Here is a 23,028-nt window from a genome sequence, read left to right as displayed (position 1 = left end):
GTAGATTCAGTGTAGAGATGATGACTAATCTATAAATATATATATAGGCAGAGATCAAGTGAGAATCGGCGACAATACTGTCGCAAAGGAAAACTCTTGTTCGGTGGTGATCGCCTACTACTGGTCGCTTACGGATGGAATTCCGGGAAACATGGGAAAACCCACGTTCCCCCAATGGAGCAATGACCATAAGGAACGTCCCGATTTGAAGGTGTTTTAAGCCACTTAATGGTTTTAACGGTAAATCCAAAAAGCCTCGTTTTATTATCGTTCCTTAGGATTATTGTGACCAGCTTAACCCATTTGCATTATGGCTCTACTTAAGAAGACTGGTCTCTATCACCGCGCGCGATCAGTCGTAGGTACAGTAAATGACATCCGAATCCTTCATGGAGTTTATCGAAAATTTATTGTTCAAAACGATTGGTAGACAATGTTACTTCGCAAACATCGCATCTTACATTCTTTATAACAGAGAAAAAAAGAAAAAATTATTTATTTAAAAAAAAAAATAAGAAATAAGAAATTAAATCATATTATTTCTCGTGAAGTTTTTCAAAATGGTCAATACAATAAACTGATATAGGCGAGATGTTGACAAACGGGTCAAACGTGAACTCTCACATCTGAAGAATACTTAGCAACTGAAATAAAAAGCAGTCGCAGCGCGCGTAATAATCCGCGCTTGGATACAAATGGGTTAATTATATGTATACAGCTGATGGACGCCTCGACCGTAGAGTGTCACCGGACGTAACAATGAGATAACCCCAAAATTTTGGTTGCTTATATATGTAAGAGTTAACCAAGATGAAAACGTTCGAGGTGTATGATTTCACGCGATTATTGCGACAATGGGAGCGGAGAAGCATCGCAGGCGCATTCCACAACGTCGTCGTGTTCCCCTTGATGCTTCGTTAGCATAGATGGGCGCATAAATAGAAACTACGCACAGGCCGAGTGACGCATGGATCTCTCGGTTGCGATATACACGCGCCAAGTGCATCGCACTCCGACGAATTTGCGATAGGTGCGCATGTGTGCACGTCCGCGGTTACAGGTTGCTTTACGTCACGCGCGTGTGCACGCAGAGAATTATATGTATCGTGTACAGGTGGTACACGGAATTCTGTGTAGGAAGAGATTAAATCTATGTAGGAAATGTTTCGGGGAAAACTGAGGGTGGCTGACGTGGGAGCCAATGGTATGAGAGCATCATGATTCTATCTCATGTTTATGAAAAGCGTTGTTATTCGAGTAATATGATTTAAGCATAGGTGAAAAGTTTCTTCCATTTTATTGGAAAAGGAAGGAAGAGAAGGAAGAAATTGATAAACTGCAGCGATATATTATTTCAGAAAAGATTATATTATACGCAAAGAATGAGGGATTAAAATATACTGGAAGTGAAATAAAAAGAATTTTACATTTTCAGTGAGAAAGTTTATATATATTATGTTATGTCATATTATGACAAGGTCATGAAAGTGGGGGACTAGTATAATTTGTAGTGGGGGATGCGACCTCGAACGACCACTCTTCAATCCCAGCTATAACACGCTTCCCTCTTCTATTATCCTCGTTCCACTTGCACCTAACCACTTCATTCCAATTCGATTCATTACTCTCATTCTATTGGTCGTAATGTCGCTATATTCACTACGCTGGTTGTGTATGATTTATGTATACTCTTTGACATTTTCACATTTTCCGAGTATAAGTTTGTCGTTCAATATTATTGAGAATTTGATTATTCAACGCGAACAATGAACGTTTCGTGACCTCGTTTCAAAATCTTCGAAAACCTATTGGTAAAGAACTATTCTAAGAAGGAAAAGAACAAACTCACTGGAGATTTCAATCCGAATATTCTATTTGCTCTACCAATCCAGCTATCCAGATCTTCAACAGGTACTTCCTCGAAGAATCTAATATTTGAAAATGGTTATCGCGTGTATCAGAAATTAGCGTTCTATGGAGTGAAATTCGATGATAAGACCAGAATCATAGGATTTCGCAATCTCTGAATGGTAATTTCATTACGTGACTAAAATTTAGACGCGATATAGCCGCGTATTTACTCTACCGTATGCTATGGTACTCAATAAAAAATACATACACCACGATAGATGTTTTTTCACGGTATTCAAAACGCGATCGTTTAAATTTCAAATATACTCGCGCGAACATCGTTCGACTGGATATGTGAGCACTCGGTGCACTAAGCCAACAGGTCGATTAATCTCCAACGAGCACGCCCTATTCGATAACAGGCTGCGCGAAGGATTTTCAAGGATCCGTGAACAACATCGTCTCTTGCTGTAGAAGTTTTCGTTATCGCCACTATAATGAGTGGGAAACCGCTTTTCGACAAATGGTACAGAGAGAGACAGACAGACAGACAGAAAGTAAAAACGCAAATTAAACGTTCATGGTTTCGGCTTGTACACGTGGGACGGGAATGGATTCACATAAGTTTACATACGAATTAGTCGGATATTTAGCGGAATCGCGGCACGGTTTTTCCGGGCGCCGAAAAACCAACGTGAAAACGCTTCACAGACCCAGAAACAAAATTACTCCTGCGTTAAACATGAAACGAAATTTCCGACGAAACGCGCTCCAATTCCCGTTTTTCCGCTTATCTCTTTTAACGCTAATATTTATACAAGCGCGTCTGCGAAATCATAAAAATTCTGTGTTGCAAATAACAATCATTGAACTTAAAATTAATGCTTTTTTCGTATGGCTTCAACAAAAGCAACTTTTTTTGCTCTTTTATTCTTCTGAAAGAATAGATTCCATATTAGTTTCTGGTATGACGAGTTTCTTCCTATATCTGTATTTTAGAATAATGAATCTGTTTTACGTATTTGCGATTGTAGGTCTTCAGAGTGCAATTGTTTAAATATACTGAATTGTGATATACTGAAAGAATCCGCATAAAAGAAGAACTGCGATACGTTGGTGCAAAATTCAAAACGTATATTAACATTCATACCTCTCAAAGGGGTTGAGGTCAAGACAACAAAAATTGATATGTCTTCATGATAATATTAACATATGATCTCGATAGTCGGAATCCCAACTATTCGCGTGTCGATTCTTAATCCTAATTATAATTATGAACAAATTTGATAGTCAGAAAACAAAGCTAAGGGATTTAAATGCGAGTTGTTAAGTGTCAGCGAGTCCCACGATGAAACGTGATGGAAATTTATCCGTGGATGAGAGAAATCGAGCTAGTTTACGATGACCAGATAACTGAACTCGAGTTTCTCGAATTATGCCACGATCATCACCAATCGAAATAAACCTCGTAACCGGAAAAGTTTCTATGATGACAGCGGTAAAATTAATAGCAACGAATCAAGATGGAAGACGCGTAATCCGCCATATGGTCATAAACTTTTCAATTCAGAGATATTCCACGTGCGAATTAAAATGTTTTGTGCAATGAACAAATCAGTCAGATAGGAGTCGACCTTACAAAGGTTCGCGGTAACGCGAACCATGGAAGGTCGTTACCACGCTCACCCTTGTCTGCTAAGTAACGACGTCGTATTCTCGACGTAGGTGTATGTTGTACCCAAGTATCTTGCGTAGCTACGTGCCGTGTACATGGCCGATTGCGCATGAAACCATTCACGCGAAGGAAGCAGTCCGCTCTTGCGGCAACGTTAAATCGTACACAAGTAGACGGTGTCACGGATAACGGGGCAACGATAATTTCTGTCCGGCACTGTTGGAATCTGGCCGAGAAACTCCAAGACAAATAACAGTTGAGCGACAGTTTCTTTAAAATAAAACGAAATGTCGCGAAGTTTAGATATTGTTCCGTCCACTTGATAAGTGTGTCCTGCAAAATTGAATAATATATCGAGAGTAAAATGATTTTTAACATATCGCTTGAACGATCGGGTTTATACTATGCTATGTTGTGTTACGGTATGGAGAAACTTTATGGATTCGTTTCTGTGTAATTTATCTGAATTTTGTTTAACTCATCTAGATGTAAAAGGTGTTGTTGTAAGACAATTGTCGGCAAATACAAATTTTTGCTCTTACTCAACAATATGGAATTCTTATCTCTCTTCGCACAAAATATTACCTTGCCTACACGTTTTCCATACAATATATGTTCTTTCTTTTTCTATTCTGGATTCCCTTTCATTCGATTCAGATAAACTAGACAGAAATTCCCAGGACACATTCAGTCACGTTCATCGAAAACCTTGGATGGCCATGCATTCTTCTGTCACGCTCCTTTCAAGTATTCAATCCGTCGATCTCGAAATTCCTAACTTTCGAAACTTAGTTACCTACCGTAAACACTTGCATCAAATTCTCACTCCTGCGATTATAACATATTATGCCATAAATAAACCACAGATGTATATATATTTATGAGAAACTTAGAAATGCAGAAATGTACAGAATACACCTAATACATAAAAATATATAAAATACTCAAAGCAGAGTATTCGTTCTAATATCGAAAGGTGAAACTAATCTCCATTTAATTTAAGCTTCTTTAGTTACATTCATAAAAACACAAATTTACATAAATATTCGCAGTCTAGACACGAGAAAACGTCAATATTACAATTTAGTTTTCTCATCATTCGCAGGACGGTCATAAGATAATTAGGTCATCGCGGTATCGTTTCTGACGAAGGAAGAATCCCTGAGCGAGCATAGTGATGAATAATACTTTCGGACGTAATTGTTACAACGAAGTTACAACGAAGTGGAGTAGCTTTTACATTACTTTAAGGCTAACGGAAGGTCGGTCGTCCAACAGGATTATCTATGCTATGTCGAGATCCGTGGAAAAAGAGAAAGGTGGTTCGTACGCTTTGCTGGAATTACTGCACAGGATGTCCCACTTAAGTCGAACATCTTGTGCGGCTATACGAGGCGCTTCCTATGCCACGGGATAAACGCCGAGGGAAAAGAAAATCGTTCGTTTCGAAAGCGCGATGACATCAACGCGAACGAACGTGAAACGTCTTAATGCGCGCATTTCTGTTTCTTTGAACTGAAACTGCAAATGTTCGTAAACATTTAAACTGTAAACACCGATAACTTTCGCGACTTCTAATACGATCATATCAATTCAGCAAATATGTTTAGTCATTCCTTGATTTTTATGTTAATTTTCCTCTTATGAACGTTTTCGCTCAAGGCCAAGAATCATTAGAAGATCTCATTGAAAGAAGTTATTAATACCCACGATCACAGATTTCATTTTAATTACTAGTTTATTTAAAGAAATTGACAGCGGGGTCGTGTTAGAAAGATAATATTATATTCGCGTTACAAGTTTTGATCCTTACATTTGTCCCTACAATCTACCATTAAAACCGACAAAACCAGATTTCCAACTCGAACGCGTGCCAAGAGTGTACTGTAAGCAAGCACCGCAAGCAAATACGTTTAAACCACTATACCCAAGTTGGTTGGAGGCAAGCTCGGACTAAAATTCTCAGAACTAACTGAACTGCTATCTGTTTCCTTGACGTTTCATACAAATATTGTCAAACATTGCCCAATCGTTCGATTATTTTTCGCAAACGTAAGAGATTCAGTGACAACCGGCATTCTTCAACTTCTCTTCCTCCTTTCACAAAATAATTCGTATCAAAATTTTCTTTGTGATACCACCTAACAAACTGTAGTTGGACGATAAAATTTCCTCAGATGTCCTAACTAGGAGGACTATCAACAAACAATTCAAAGTTTTCAACAATTCAAAATTCAAAGTCAACATTTTAATTATTTCTGGTACTCCAACATTTTCAAACTTTCGCAAAAGAAAGTAGAAATAAAAAAAACGACTTTGAAATTTTCCGTATGTCCTATACTTTCGACTTTATGTCAAAGTTGACTCGCGGAACAGAACAGGTTAAACAAAATGTCGACGTCGACGATAATCTAACTGTATCCTACCTTTGATAACGCGTGTACAAGATGCACACACGGTCCGCGTGAGCATGTTTGTGCATAATACACGAAGCGCGTGCACGTAGACGCGTCACGTAGCCGTGCGTGCAACAGTACACGGCTGAGAAGCAATTATGTACGACGGCAATGATAATCCCCGGTTGTAACTACGCGGGTAACTATATCGCGCTGCAGTATATACCGTGACAACTACACCGCGTAGTCTACGGGTGCAGTTTATATGGGAGTCGGTCGTATAACGTTTACGTCATACGAGGCGAGCTGCTGCTTCTCCGAGAGCTTGCATACGGAAACGCACCCGTAACTCGTCCCTGTGTCTACGATCGCGCTTAATTGGCTGCGGATTTCGGATCCTTGAAATTCAGACAATTTCGGAGGATTAACTTTGTATTTTGGAATCCTGCTGATGTTTTTCACGATTTAAAACGAGTATGTGAGTATTTTACATTTTTACAGTGGCATTTGTAAGCAATGTTTTTGAATTCTTCGAATGACATTTTCTGATTTGTAAAATCTTTTATTTGCGAAAGTTTGTGATTTGTCAAATTTTGTAATGTATGGAATTTTAATTTGTGAAATTTCGTAATCCCTGATATTACGTGAGTTCCAAAATCTTGCGATCATTGAAATTAATTTGTGGAATGGTGATTGCCAAATCTTTCGATTTGGTATTCAGAGGTGTAAAAATCTAGAAAGTTCGACATTCATTTTTACAAAGAAAAAGATTGAATAATTGTGCGTTTCAGTCGTAATGTAGAAATGTAATAATTCATTTTTTGGGAAAAGCTTTTTCATCGTATTACTGGTGAATGTTTCGCATACAGATATGCAACGAGGCTAATTAAACGTTGTTGGCGCATGTTATTAATGAATAAAAATTCGTACGATTGAATCCAAACGATTGACGTACAAAAAGCTAAGTTGTTGTTTAGGAAAATACGTCTCATTAAATTGTACGTCAGCAAAATTGTACTTTTACCGTGGAGAATTGTTTTCTATAAAATTGCATCAAGAGTTAGCACTGGTAGCCGTAAAACCGGTATTTTACTTATTACAAATAATAAATAAATAAAAATGCGAATGAAATATTTCAGAAGTAATCTACCTTCGACTGAAGGTTGATTAAATGAAATTACATTGTACTAAATTCAATACATCATGCTGAGCAGGCTCGAATTAAAACGAATACTAATGAACTATATCAAAGGGAAGAATTGTGATTAAATGAAATCAAACTGGAACTAGCGGAACCAAAATACGATAAACAAATGGAAACACACGAGAAAGCAATTCGAAATAAAGTGAGTCCGACTAAACCTATCGTGGTCGATTCACCAAACTGTACCGAATCGAATTGAAACCAAACTGAATCCAATGAACCTACAACCAGTTGAATCAAAAGAGAATTAAAATCTGAATAAATAAAAGCTGAGTCTCAGTTCACTTTTCTTATGATTCAAGCATTTTTATTTCAGATGTAGTTTGATCAGTATTTCAAACCTCACCAAAATCCTTAACTCTGGTAAGAATTCCAAATCCAATTTTAACTCTATTAAACTCTATTAAATCCAACCATTCTATATCCGGATAAAACCAAACTAGTTTGCTACAAGAGTGACATGGCTAAAAAATTGTGTAAAATGTCATTCAGATATGGACAAAATTCCAAACTTAACTCAAATCGTACGAAATCAGATCGATCCAAACCAAATTAAACGAAACCAAGCCGAGCCAACAAAACGATAGTCTACGATTTAATTCAGATTTAAAGAGAATTCAAACCTTATCTCAAATCATATTAAATCGAATCAATATACACCAAATCGAACGAAATAAACCACACAAGACGTCTTTATAGACATAGTTCAAACGTAACACGTTTCACATGACAATCTTTCGTTCCATCCTAACTTGCATTAATCGGTAGTTTAACGTGGAACAATCTTGCTGCCCTTGTCGGACAACGAAGCACGTTTTCCCACGTATCTTTTTGAGACTCGTGCATCGGATACCCGCGACACACGGGCAAACGGTTTCGATGCGAATGATGCAACGACATCGCTATACTCCGATAAACGACAATAGTAGACACTATTCCGCGGTAATCGTCGCTAGAATATTCATGAATCGCGGCACAGCTACGGAGACGCTGAAAAAAAAGAGATACGGCACAGTGGGAAGAGGGGATCGTTGAAAGAAATCCGATAAAAAGCAAGTATCGAACTGTTCTATCGTTTATACTAGTGTTGACCGTAGTTCACGAAATATTATACTGTATATTGTACATTGAGCGAAAAAAATAAAACAAGTTTTCCCGCGTAATAAATCTTCGTAAATGACAAATGTGGAATAGGGCTTGAAATGAAACGTAATTGTTCGACGTTTGTGACAGGTCTGAATTAAAAGATTTATGTGTATACGAAAATTTATATTGTCGGTTTGCTACGACAGTGACAGGTCTAAAAAATTACCTGTTTTGAAATATGTGCAGTTTACTTTAAATATGAGCTATTTAATAGAATGGAAGACAAAATTAGAATTATACAATTTAACGTTTATATTAATTTTTTATATTGCGTGCAATTTCACAATTCAAAATAGGCTTATTTTAACTCATTATCTTAGAAGCAAAGTAAGCAATATAAATAAACGACATTCCCTGGCAGACTTGGAAGCTAAAGAGTATTATTAACTAAATTATAAAAGGAAACAGATATTCTCAGAGAGTAATTACGTATGATCAACCTCAAATTTTCTATCTCAAACCGATTTTCTGGACAAATCTGTTTTTTTCTCTCTCCTTCTCTTAACTGCTAGCAAATTGACAATATACAGATGTACTTGAGAATCTTGTAGCTCGACAATTTTGCTATCCTTTTTTTAGAAAATTGCAAAAGTCGAATATCTGGAAAGGAATCAAAAGAGCGCGCGCGTTGCAGAGGGTCTTCTACGAAGCAAAGTCTCTCACGGAAATATAACGGTAAACTACGGCAGCCGGTGCCCGTTCCACGCATACCATAGTGAACAGTCCGCTTCTTCTGCTTCTTATTCCTGAATTCCGCTCGAGCCTGAGCTGCGACGATGCACATAATATCCGCAAAACAACAACTTTCGCGTCCCTATTAAATTAATATCGACTCGCCTCTAATTAGGCCAACCAATTAGCGAATTAAACTTTTCTGCCAACCATGCCCCAAGTGAAAAAGACGAGGATTTCTTGTGATTCACAATTCCTGTAATCACCTTTTTCAATAACGAGAGATTCGTATTTATCCAAGCAACGCCATATTTTTTTCGTTTTAGCTTTTATCTTCCTTTGTAAGAACCAGATAAAAGGTATCCGAATAAATGAAGCAGCATTTAGAAAACGACATGCAAATGAGATTAAAATACAGAGGCACGGGATTCAAGGGGGTTGACGATGATGCCTTCACGGCTTATAGTTTGCAAGAGATATTTACTCGACAAAATTAGGGCGAGCAGCGTCGTAGAAGCCAAGGGCGATCGAACGGACATCTTGGAGCGCGAGGGCATGAATCCAATTACGTCGACTTTTATTTACAAGCGGGATACAATCAACGTTCACCCTCCCGCTGTCCGTACTTCGATTGCTTCCTATCGTATCCCATCCGATCCCTACGATATCTCACCAGGATCCTTTTGTCCTATTTCCCTCCCACGATGGACATTTTCCAACAAACTCTCTGGCTAATTTAACTACGTGTACTAATACTATTCAACGAATCGTATAACGCGTTCCTCTATAATACACATTTACACAGACTGACAAAATATTGCGACGGTATTTGTAAAACGCGATAAACAGTATAGTGTGTATATGTAGATCAAGCTAACACAACTTTTAATCTTTTCTTCTGCAAATGCGATATTCATTTCTTTGTATTATATGCAATGTGGCATTTTAACACATTTAAATTTTTCATATCTACAAGCTAGTTGCAAATGATATAAAATATAATCGGTACAAAAATGTTGTTCGTAGATCGTAACTTCCTATAGCACGGAACGTATCCCCGAGTTATGTTGTATCAAGGCCAATTATGCTATATAGCTACCTAAACATCGTACATTTTAACGAAGTTACAATAACGTTGATGAAAATTTCTCATCATTGAGAATAATTACACGCTTTTTTTAGAAATGTGAAATTCTCCCAGAGATTGAAGTTAATGTTCGCGGTTCGTGCAACGGTCGACAGATACGAAAGACGAAGAAAACACCAGCCGAGTTTTTCCACGTCTCGAATACGGACAGTCAAACGAATGAGTCCTCGGGTCTTTCAGCGTCCCAGTACGTTCCGAGCTCAATTTCAGCTCAATTACCGTAACCAACCTTTTTATTATTTTTACCAGCTATTTGCTGGTTTCTCACTTTGACAATTTTCCTGTCCTTAAATCGGAGCTACAATTTCGCTATCCAGGCAATTTGCTCTGTTTTGACCCTACGTTGGACATATTTCATCTATAACCCAATATTCGCCATTCCGTGCCGCGGAAATTGGACAATCGATAGCGACCGCAATAGCTCGAATTACGAGTAAAATTCACCATCGGATACGTTTTTTTTCGGATGGCACGGGGATACCGAGTGAAATTTGAGCAACCTTCGAGCCGCTCCCGTCCACGTTCGAACGGAGCTACGTACTATGCCTGCGAACGATAAAAATACCAGGATCCCTGCAATTTTAACGAACCTCTTTTTCTTGGTGAACGCTATAGAAGGATTACTCGTGGAATACCAGCGAACGCACGCGTGGAATAGACGAGGGCTGAGAGAAATGTACTTGTCATGTTTATCTATGTTCGTCATACATGATAAATATATTACCGTATACACATAATAATATATTACTGCTCGCTAATATATATATATATGTATTATATATATATTATATATTATTATATATAATATATATATTATATATATATTATATATTATTATATAATATATATTAATATATATAATATATATTATATATATATAATATATATATTTCCAAATCTTTTGGAACACAATAATATCTTATTTTTCGAAACTTCAATTTATAGTCTACTGATTGCAAAGAGAAGATAGTACATTTGCGAAAGAAACAAAAGTTTGAAGGGTAGAGGGGAAAAACACCATAATTTTATAAAATTGAATTATAATAGACAAGAACAAAAAATAAATACTGTATGTAACCTACAATAAACAAGTTATATCAACGTGGTAAAAAATATCTAATATAAAAATTAATAACACTCGGGCACGCAAATACCAATTTTAAACTTCCTTTTATCCGTCACTTATGTTAAAACCAATTACTAATTTATCAATTAATTTATTCATTTGAGTCCAATACAAGCACTTATTACCGCAAACTAAGCAAGTTGTCCGGAAACTTGAGAACGACATTGTACGTGTTCGCGTGCGCCCACGACCCTATTACAGCGAGATATGTACTTCGAGGTTTGGTACGGACCTTCTTTTCGAGCTTTTCCAAGGTTGCTGCATTCGATTAGGCAGCTCTAAAATCGGCCACGACCATGATGGCTCCGTAACAGTTCTACTCTGAATGAGAAACGAGCCTCTGCCTCTGATTCTGGTTGCTCTCAAACCATAGCCAGAAAGTTTCACGAACACGATGGAACCACGGATCCATTAGGGATCCATTTAAAAGTGTCCCCTTTGTTCCAATAAATACTCGTTATTCGAATATTCCCTCTCATTGTTCGGTACGAATTAACGCTCGTTACGGGAGCTCGTGGTTTCCGGCCGAGCGCTGAAACGAGGGAAACATTTTTGAAGTAATCGCGTATGTTGTCGTCAGAATTGACAATCGCGCGTCTTTGTTACGTGGCAAAGACTCGATATTTTAATATAACTTCTATAATTAACTATTTTGAGTGAGATATTTAGTCTTCTCTTACTGGAATCTTATTTGTTTATGAGAAAAGAAGTTCGAATTAACTATGTTTTTTCATAAGAGTTTATGAGTTAATGATTGACATAACTGGATTGTCCATCTGTTCTCTAGTATTCATAGAATAACATAGTATCGTGATATAACAGAGTCGAGTGATGAAGAAATAAAATGAATTAAAGTGTATAGTAGAAGATTAAAAGATTCAGTTGATTTTACAATTCAGTTCATTTTTATTTAGAAATATCTTTTTGTATGGTTCCAGACTAAGTGACGTTGTTGGAATTTCTCTTTCAAATTTCCCAGATGTTATAATCACGTATAACGGTTAAAATAGTCGAATTATGTCGTTTCTAAACCAACGAGTGAAAGTAAATACATGCAATTAAGAAAAGGTAAATCGTGTAAACACGAAGTTTTGGAAAGAAGTACGTAAAAACTATTCTCGTTTCATGTTTTATTCATCCAGCATGTTTAAATAATGACTCGACAGAGTTCAATTTATTCCGTCCATGTTCGGAAAATGGACTACATATTATTGTTGCATCGTGTCGAACTCGATCGAGTCGTAGGCATTCGTTGCCGCTGACAAATTTCTCGCATATCTGACCGACACACCGGCTAATTCGCAATCTAAACTGCACACTAGTGCACACCAGCAATCATCTGCACGGATTCACGTGGGAGCACAGTGTATCTAGTGAGAGTAGACGATTGAAACCGGTTTCTCCTGCTTTCAGACCGAGTAATTTCGTTAGTTCGCGCGGCATCCTCTTCTCTCCTCGTGCCACGGACAAGGGAGAAAGCTATTTCACCATCACGATCACTCCCGTTCGGCTGCATCGTTCTCAAATTGTCTAGCTTCAAAGAATTTCTAAAACGAACAGGTTTTTTCATCATCTTCCACTATATTTTCTATTTCTTTATTTTGGAAGGGACCTTCTATTCGATATACACGATTGTTTTTGTAATCAACGTTTTTGTTCTTTTCTTTTCTTAATTCGATTAGGTTATAGGGTAGGCAGGGTTCTTTAAGTCAGAGGAATACTTTAATCGAGCAAAATACGATTATAAATAATTTTTAAGAAATCTACATTTGAAAATACGATGTTACTGATTGACGTGACAAACACAGTGAAATATATCGTATGCTCATATTTATCGAGAAACTTCTATTTATCAAAACGAAAGGTAACTAATCTTAATATTGTTAGTTGTAATTATCGTAATTCAGTAACATGTGTATATTACTTTATTTTCGTAGATTCAAAAGTAGCTGGTACAGTGAAACAAATATCTGAATGACCTATTTTTCGAATTCTGAGGAAACTTGATATTAGCGAAAACGATCCACTCGGATAAATCGATGGTTGAGTATCAAACTTGTGACGAGCTGACGTTCCATAATGACGGAGGGAACCTTGCAATGCTTCCTCGACCATGTGGCTATCGATTATAAAATGTAAGAATGATCCATCAAAAATAGAACGCTGCAACAGTAACACGACGCCCTCAAACACGAAGATTCAATCTACAAGAAGCTAAGGGAAACGTTCGAACGATAAACAATTGCCCTCAAAACGTCGAAAAAACTTAGTAAAATTTTAAATAAATTATCTAAAAAAACCACTCGAGGAGTTAGAATGATAAATGGTGTATGTAAGTGCCGGAAGCGAAGATTTACAGCAGAAACAAGTACTGCGTTTCTACTAATTCTAACTTATTTCTGATACTTCATTCATCACTTGAACGCTATGAACATTCAATGATTATCACTGATAAAAAAAAAACGCTTTATTCTAAAATAATGGTACACATGTACAAATATTTTTTATCCGCTATATAGTAAATTTACTCTTTCTCTTTTCTCTTTTCACTAAGAAAAAGTCTTTTACTCGTTTCTTTAACGCCTACATCATTTGCCATTTCGACTCGATTTATCTGCTTATCGAAAATACTCGTAATCCTTTACGGGAGTGAGAATGAAAATGCGCAACGACGAAACGTCGTAGGCAGACGAAGGGAAACCTTCGAAGAGACCCGGCGTCGCGTCTCGCCGTTGGCACGGTCGACGGCATCGCTCGTCGTCGCGCGAGCATTATGGGACGCCTTGAAGTAGTTTACAAGCAGCTTGAAACTCGACGTCGAACGGAACGAGAAGCGAAACCCGCGGGGCGGCCCCAACCGGAGAGAAGCAAGATTAATTAGATGCCGATGACAAAGCGGGAGCGTGTCTTCACGCGCTCCGCTCGGGCTGACGTTCATGGCCCGATAAACTTTGAAATTTTGACGACGCTCCAACATCCGGCCGCACGAAGCCTTCTTCCCGCTGACAATGCCTGCGCGATAAGGCTATTGATTCGGTCCTTGCCCCGACGGGGAAAATTGAACACTCGATTAAATCTTCCTCGCGTGGGCGTTCCCGAAATTCCCGGGCGAGCTCAATCGATGTTCTTGCTTCGACCAAAATACAAATCTATTTTGTCTTTCTATTCTTCCTTTTCTCTGTATGTTTTCATTTAGTAGTTCAGATGTGAAAGAAGAGAATAACGAAGACCATTATCGTTGAGAGGAAGTAGTTTAGCATGACAGAGGTGAGAAAGGAAGCGACTTGTTATATGCACTGTTTTGGGCCCAAACAGTATAAAGGTTCTCGGAATAGAAATATGTGCACGAAGTCTTGCAGAAGATCAGTGACATAGTTAGTCTTATGATAATCAATATTTCTGGAATATTCAAGAGGATGGTAAACGTAGATAATTCCAAAAGCAAATAACTGCACAGGCTTGGCAATACATTCGCTGTTACTAAAGTACAATTATATTATCTCTGAAATTCCACAAAACAGAGTGTCCATTACTTTCTCCAATTTTCCAAGTCATTTTATCGAATTGTATACCTCAACGTGAACGTGGTAATATTGGATTCGATGACAGTGTATTAAATTCTCAAAATCATGCTCTATGAAAGCTAGAAAATAATATAGAAAATCTCATTCTTGCACGCGTTAACTCGTTAAATAATTATGTAACGAGCGAAAGATGGAGTTAAAAATTTCATAGATTGATCGAATGTTCGAACTAAAAAAGTGTATCGAAAGAATCGCTTAATCATTCGTCCCGCGACACTGTACAATAACGAACAAGTGTAAAGAGCCACAACGTGTGCCGTACATCCATACGTCGACGAGAAAGGCATTAATGTTCGAGCACGTGACGGAAACCTGTCGCGCATCGATCGTCGGGACAAGGCTATGGACGTCGGGAAGAAGACGAAGAAATGACCCTCGACGAGAAAGCGGGATACACGAGCGTCGAATGGATCGTGGGGCGCCTGAAACCCCATCAGACTATAGTTGCCAAGGGTTCACGCGACACAATAACCAGAGACACGAACGTGAATGCTCGGGACGCGTGTATTTGAACACGATACGTGTCTCGAGGGCAGAGCTTCTCACTTCGTTCACACCCTTCTTCGACTCTAACCCCCTCGCTCTAACTTTCAACCTCCCTTCTTTTCTTCCCGTTCTCGACGACGTAATTTGTATCCTCGGAAATATCATACGACTGAAATTATCGCAGGACCGTTTACTTGTTGAGCTTTGAACGTGAAAATGAACATTTCCTCGGTGTTTCGAATTTCTCCAGGCAAAATTATCTATTATAATTATCAAGGGGCCGAGTTGCTTGAACATTATTAGTTGGTATAACGTCATAATAATATACTAACTAGTAATGTTAACGAATCAGCAAGTAGTAAATTGCAGGTTATAGACTTGCTTTTTATAATTTCATAATTTTATGTCCAATAGGACATAATGTACGATGATTTGCGATATATAAAATTTCATTGGAAAATTTTAAATAATTCTTTATTATTATACAAAACGATTAAACAAAACTTGTACTGTTATAAAAGGGGATTTATTAGTATTCGAAGCATTCGATACGTGATTAGTAAAATTTCACTATATAATAATATTAGTTTAATTGTACAAGAGTTCATGAATTTTTTAATATTTATCAAATACCTATTTTGAATATGAACGATCTATCGAAATAATCTAAGAGAATTTTCAAGAGGGATAATTCTTCAAGAAAGAACGCTCGAGATGGCTTGGGAACGTTTCGGGAAAACCAGCAGACGGTGGAGTGATCAGAAAGCGAAAGAAAAGAATGAGAACCGCGGCTGCTACGAAAGAGGGAGCACCGTACGCCGCGAGGTTCAATGTCCTCGTCCTTAACGGTCGTCATCCTGGCAGTCCTGGTGGTTCTCGTGCATCCGCGGTCGAGACCTCGTGCTCGCTCACGCGCGCGCGCGCGCGTTCACGATCCTTATCGTTCACGAAGGACGATCGTGGAACCGAGACACGGCCAATGAATGAGAATATATACACGTACACGTCGCGAGGCTCGTTCGAACTATCGCGTCTGGAACGTGATTTTCGGCACGAAACTCCGTCATTCTCTTCGCGTGTCGTCGCGATTTCTCGCTGTTCCTCGCCTATCGAACAAGCAAACCGACAAAAAATGAAACGCGGCAGATATATTGTCGAAAGACACTCGATGAAAGAAACCTGAACGGACGCGGTCTAATGGTTATCCGAAATCGAAGATTGTCGACGGCACGAACAAAAACGGCGTCAGGTTCCGCCGATCGAGATGTAACCGTCTCTCTTCTGTATCATTCGGCCCGTTCGATCGGATATAATGGAGTCTCGGCGTTGTAAGCTATTACTTCAGATTTTAGATCGTATTTAAAAAACGCCTTTGACAGTTTTTCTTCTAGCCATCGATTCCAGCAAATTGATTTCAACCCTAATACTTTTACTTGAAGATTTTTTGTTGGAGTATCGTGTTACAACTAAACTTAACCCTTTGTTATCAGACTTCTTTTTCATTTTGTCATATTTTTCACTTTTTTTTTCATTAGAACAAAACTTGTAATCTGTTAAATCGCGGATGTTCATGCATTTATAAGAAATTTTCGAGTATATATGAAATAAATAAAATATTCCCAGTAAGTACTCTTTCAGTAATAATAACAAATCTCTGCCTTTAAATTCTACTTCACTAGCTACATTCATAAAACCAGAAATGTGCATAAACATTCGCAATCTACTGATTATCATTCCCTGTTCTTATGAAAGAAATAATAACCTATAATTAGCCTAAATAGAGTGCTTAATGCGATAGTGATGGCACAACGTTCCAAGAAGTTAATTAGTGATTAAGGTTATTAATTTAAAAGAGCCTCTTTTAATCGCTTAAAGTCGATTGTAAAAAAAGAAACTTCGTACATTTAAAAGACACTAAAAATTTCTAACAAACGTGGCAATTAAACGAAACAACGAGACACACGGTGGGAACGCGAGCTGAAAGTGCAGAGCACTTTGTTTGTTGTTACATCAGACAGGCGGTATTCGTGAGTTAAACACGCCAGAGTCGTAATGCCGTTTCGTGGCGTATATTATTATTTCTCACGCACGTGTTACGCCCCCGTCTCGGAAGATTAACGGAGTCTTGTACGACCTCGTGTAACGTTTACGCCCCGTACTCGCTTTCGCTTGACTTTCACCTCGGCGCTCATCTCTCCTACTCTTCGTTGTCAATAGAATCACGCACCATTATTTCGCTTCCTTGTTCTCGTTGAGAAGACGAGGGTTCGATTCCTGTAGATAATTACCAGCGATTCTTCGCTAATTATAATGTCTAATAGTAACGTCTGTTTTATTACTTCGAGTTTTAAGTCGTACTTAAAGCTTGAGTTACACGAGGAACTTTTAAATAACAAGACCATTAACCCCGTTATAATGAGTCGTTCATAAATATTTCATGGCTTCTATATTTATATCTGTAGCTTTATTTGTTTCATTCGTGATTTATATAAGGAAAACCAAGACCGTGGCACGATTAAGCGGACGGAATAAAAAAGCAATGTCGTTCGTGACTGACTTACGAATTACTTGCTCGATGCCAGCCCCATTAATCTTCACTGATGAAACACTTACCTGTAACAGACAGAATAAAATGTATTAATATATCTGACACGATATCGGATTTAAATATATTCCAAATAGAACTACGTTTATTGGAACGAACGTTTAGTTAACGCCAACAAAAAATAATAGGTATTAAGAAAAATTGATGAACTTATATTACAGTTCAGTGTTTGTCTCCCTATAGGTTCAGATAGATAAAAGTCCACTGTGATCAAACGTAATCAGAGATATTGATGAACAATATATACGATAAAAATGACAACTTGTCACATTCAAATTGTCCGTATGTAGGGTCCGGATATCGTAACAGACGCTACACATCGGGAAGACGATGGAAGACAGAGCAGTTCCTGGAGGGCGGAAAGGAAAAGCGCGAAGACGGAAGAAGGGTGCTTCTTACCCTTGGTATTTCCGTGACCACAATAATCCGACAAAGCCGAACAAAGCGGACGAAGGGATAAAAATAAAGCGACGAGAAGGAAGGAAGAACGCGGTGACGTGATGAGAACAGTTTCGAAGGGGCGAGCTCTAGTCGAGATGAGAGGAGACAGGTTGAAAGGGAAGCGGGAGATGGGATCGAAGGGCGGAAAGTGGAAGAAAATGACGCGGTAGAACGCTACCATATCGCGGTATTTTAGCGTAGAGTCGAAAAACACCGATGGTATGGGGTTTGGCTCGAGCTGTCCCGACTAAGGGAACGCTCGACACCGCCATCACCGGCATAGCCAACAACCACCACCAGCATCGACGACTTTACTTGTCGCCATAATACCGTGGTGAAACTGCTGCTACTGCTCGCGTTATTACCTTACATGCCTGCATGCTGGCCAAAGTAACTTCGAATTCTTCTTCTCCACCTCCCGTATGATCCCTGTCTTCGACAGAACCCTCAAATTCTCACCCCTTTGATTCAATGGACGCGTACACGTCGCGACGAAATTTCCCGATAAGTTGAGCGAACCCGGTGAAGTCGATCGACTTTCAACCCCGATAGCCCATGGGTAAGAAGTTCCCGAGATTCTCCGCTGGCTGAACTGTCTCGGAAAGATATCTCCATCCCTCTGCTCGACCATACTCTTTTCAGGTTAAGTAAGAATTGGGTAGAACGAAGAACGATCTCTGAAGTTGGTTTTAGATTAACGGGCTTATTCTCGGAGAAGGAAATTATTTATGGAACATGGTGATTTATTATTGAAGGGCAGAGGAATATGATACAAGTGGATTTTATTTAAAAAATTTGAAATTCTATTTTAATTTTGATATACTTATATTATATATATAAGTATACTAAAATTTTAAAAATGTTCAGGTATGGTGTTGGTTAATTTAGCTTGTGCACAGCTTATTATTGTGTGTTAATATTTAAAAGCAGATTTCTATCGCATTACACAGAGTATATCGAAGTTACTGATTGAACAGATGAAAGTCTGGAAAATTTGTACTTCGACCTGTTAATAATTACACCTCGCTTGACCTTGTTTTACGGGAATACGAATTCAGCAGAGTGCATGTGCAACTTTCCGCAGGATTTATTACCCCTTAGCAGCAACGAAAGAGACAGAGAAATGCAATACAATCACCTAGACCTGTTTTATTTGTTCCTTTTCCGGATCGTGAAAATACTTTCACGGAACGGGACATTCTTCTTCGTACGTTTACTATTTCTGTCGCCTTGACTTGTTTTCGTGCCATGTACAGCTACGTTTATTCCATTAATTTGTAAATAGCGTTTCCAATTTTATGGAAATCTGTATTCGGTTTAGTGCTCATAACCAAATTGTCACAGAATTTTTTACAATATTTTATCCATATTAAGTTTAATTTTGTTAAAATGCACGAATAAAATATCGAGGAAGGGAGTTAAAGTTATTTATGAAAGATATAGATATTTTTTGACCTAATGACACAGTGAAGATAATGTACTAGAAGAAAGGGACAGTCACTGTGTGTCTGACACGCTATCCATTACATTCGTTATTTCGTACATTAGTTATTTCGTTATATTATATTTACTGCCGCATGGATTTAAACTTCAAACATTTTACAACGTAATTAGCACAACGGACTTATCAGTACTTTCTAATCTTTTACAATAATTTCTTAATAAAATCTTAATTTGTCTTATTTGGTGCTTTAAAGTCATATTTTACGATATTTTGTAATCTAATTGGCTACAAATGATTTAGCATTACATTCTCTGTTTACTGGTTCGCTTTGACCATTAAAAACACAATTATTATTTAACAAACAATTTAAACACAACAAATTTTAACTTTTAATTTCGTTACAGTTTTAACTATAACTTTTATTACTGTCACCTTGCTCTCATTGCTGTGACCATCATTTAGTCGAATAACCGAAATAATAAGAAGGAAACCTTTCCAACTCTCGTAACGGTCTCGTCCTTAATTCTGGCCGAAATTGTGGCGTTATTCCGTGCACCGAAACAATCTTGTCCCTCGTATTTCTTCGGCAACGCGAATGCACTCTTGCCTGTTCGTTCGCCAGAGTTTATCGCAACTAAGAATCGTCCCTGACTTCAGCAGGCGCGACAAGCTTCCTGCGTGATCAACATACTTCGCAACTTCAATTTCAAAGCAACTCGCCTTCCTTGGTATGTATGTTATCGAATTGTCGACAAAGCGGTCTGATTAATTGACGTACAAAAACAAGCCGGCCGATATGTGATAAAACACGCTCGCAATTTCATCAACGGAAACGTCAGAGATATTGCATTTAACGTAGAACATTATTCCAGATATAATAGGACATGATGTAAACAAGCTCAGGTTAATTGGATTCTGATCCAGACGATTACGGAATTGTGGATCTGTACATATAGATGATCTTGATCGATTTAGACACATTTAGCTCTACTGAACTTATTGATAGTACGAAAATACTGTATTTTATAAAATTTATTACAGAAGATCTGGACCGTTTCGCACGGTCGAGCTAATATCATTGGGAAGATTATATATTTTGATAAATTACTAATACCACTTGATTCTCCTACATAACTGAAAGAAGTTTAATAATGAAGGAAATGAAACTTTACGAGTAAAGTTACAAAAGAGACTATAATTTACAACTTGTCACTTGCCAATTCATTAATATTGTTACTTAGTAAACTACTGTATTAAACGATTCTGAAGTTCATAAAATTCGACGCAAAGAATCTTGATGTTAATTTTCCCACTAAGAACAGCTCTGAGTTCGCCAAACAGTATTTAATTTTAGAATCGTCGAGTTCTAGATTCCACAGAGTTCTCTGAATCCCTAAGATCCACGTGTTTGGAGTTCGTGAAGGATCTTGAAATCTTTTGAGTCGCAGGAATGTTTGTCTCAGAAACTATACGATGTCTGTATTGTCTTCCAAAGATCGAAACTCATCTGCATGGAATGCCATGAACTAGTAACGATCCGTAAATTCATGAACTCGAAGCTGTTTACTTTGAATCTCACGAACCTACATTTTGTAACCCGTCAATGTCCATCTCGTCCGAGTCAAATTTCTATGCAATTTCGGAATAGTCCACGCCAGTTCCCGCGAATTCAGAATTGTTCGTAGCGTGTTCCTCGCTGTAACATCAATCGCATATACGTTCGTTACCGGTCGATTCGGCTAGTCGAAAAGTTTGACGACCAAAAAAGTTCCACGAACAACTTTTCAAACTTTCGGGAAAGCCTCCCGTGAGATCGTTGATCTAAATTAAAGGTCTGCTTACAGTGGCCAACGTCGTGCTGTTTAATCCGTGAAATAACCGTTTCACCGAGAGACGGTTAACGTTTTTATATTTATCAACGATCACGCGATCCGTGTTCGACCTAGCTTCCAAACGAACGTGGTCCACGTAGCAACGTATTGAAACACTTTCCGTGTCGCGTTCATTTTTCTTTTAACATACTCTTTCTCAGAACACATTTAATCCTTTCCTGCATTATCAACGTTTTACCGTTTCAGTTCACCGTACAAACTCCACTTGGGCATCGCTTAAAGCCAAATCCCTTTCCTATTCGAAATACAAAAACGTTATTTCAACGACCATGTAACAAAACGTCCCAAAGAAAACTACAGAGATTCACGGAAGCATTTGAACACTTGTAAGCATCGAACATTTCTTTCATAAATATATTATGGTACATGTATTATATACATAATAACAAGATATTTTGTACAAAATAGGTACATATTTCGCGGAAGTCAGAAAGGCATTTCAACAATCAATCATCCGCTACATTAATTAAACTTAAATATTTTACACTCATTATATTCGTAAATCGACAAGTGTACCTCTCTCTTGGTGCACTAAGTAAACGTCCATCAGAGGATCGCTGTACTGGATTTTCTTGCCAGCGACCAGCACTAAGCAGCAAAAACTGGTTGCCCACTCGAATTCATTCTCCCGACCGCAATCCTAACGCACGGAGTAATACAAGCATATAGGCGAGTCGACGATGGTGGCAGGTTTCCCGACACACGTTCGACCAAAGGAGTCAGGGGCGAGAGGACATTGAGACCTTGACCCAATAACACTGTCGACATCTCGAACGGGACGAAGGATCAACGTCAACGGGAAGGGTGGTCGAAATGAGTCGTTCGACGTATGGCTGGGTCGTTAAGCGGGTCACGCGACGACACTGAGCGACGACTTAATGCCGTTAACCCTATCGCAAGATCCGCTTCCGGCAACTTCCTCTTCCCGCCTTTGCTCCACCCACGTTGAGATTCTCTCCATTTCCCCACTATCGTCTCAACCTTCTCGTACTCCCTCTCTCTTTCTCTCTCTCTCTCTCTCTCTCTCGCACAATCTCTTTGTCTATTTCCTTCTCCCTTGTCCTCCACGGCTTCTTCTTCTTCATCTTCTCCGTCTCCTTTACTCTTTCGTTCTTGGTTCGTTTCCTTTCTTCTCACGCTTCGTCCGGCGAGCTCAACGGAGTTCATTACCCACCGACTGGGATCAACGGGTTTGCCTTTAAATCTACAGTTAGGTACCTACCTGTCGGGAGCGCTAATTAAGGCCTCGTAGCCAAACCGCTCTTTATCGCGCTCGCTCTACCACGGGACACCGGCCCGGTCCGTCTTCCCGTGATATTCCGGCTCCGTGACGCAACCGGAAACGAGCCGATCCATCGG

At 38.6% G+C, this 23,028-nt stretch overlaps 1 protein-coding gene across 4 annotated transcripts in view; it reads right to left on the bottom strand.

Annotated features, from left to right (window-relative positions):
- LOC100747252 (mucin-5AC) overlaps window positions 1–23,028 on the bottom strand; it is a 333,661-nt gene that overhangs the window by 159,870 nt on the left and 150,763 nt on the right. The window contains exon 2 of one of the 4 annotated variants that reach the window (XM_012387805.3): window positions 17,849–17,900. The exons of the other annotated variants lie outside the window; for them this stretch is intronic. The gene's annotated coding sequence lies outside the window, so the exon portion shown is untranslated. The remainder of the gene's footprint in view (window positions 1–17,848; window positions 17,901–23,028) is intronic. 4 annotated transcript variants of the gene reach the window in all.

This window comes from Bombus impatiens, unplaced genomic scaffold (genome assembly GCF_000188095.3).
Source record: "Bombus impatiens unplaced genomic scaffold, BIMP_2.2 scf_0487, whole genome shotgun sequence".
Lineage (NCBI taxonomy): Eukaryota > Metazoa > Arthropoda > Insecta > Hymenoptera > Apidae > Bombus > Bombus impatiens.
The sequence above is the reverse complement of the archived record's forward strand: the minus strand, read 5'-3'. Positions and strand labels throughout refer to the sequence as shown.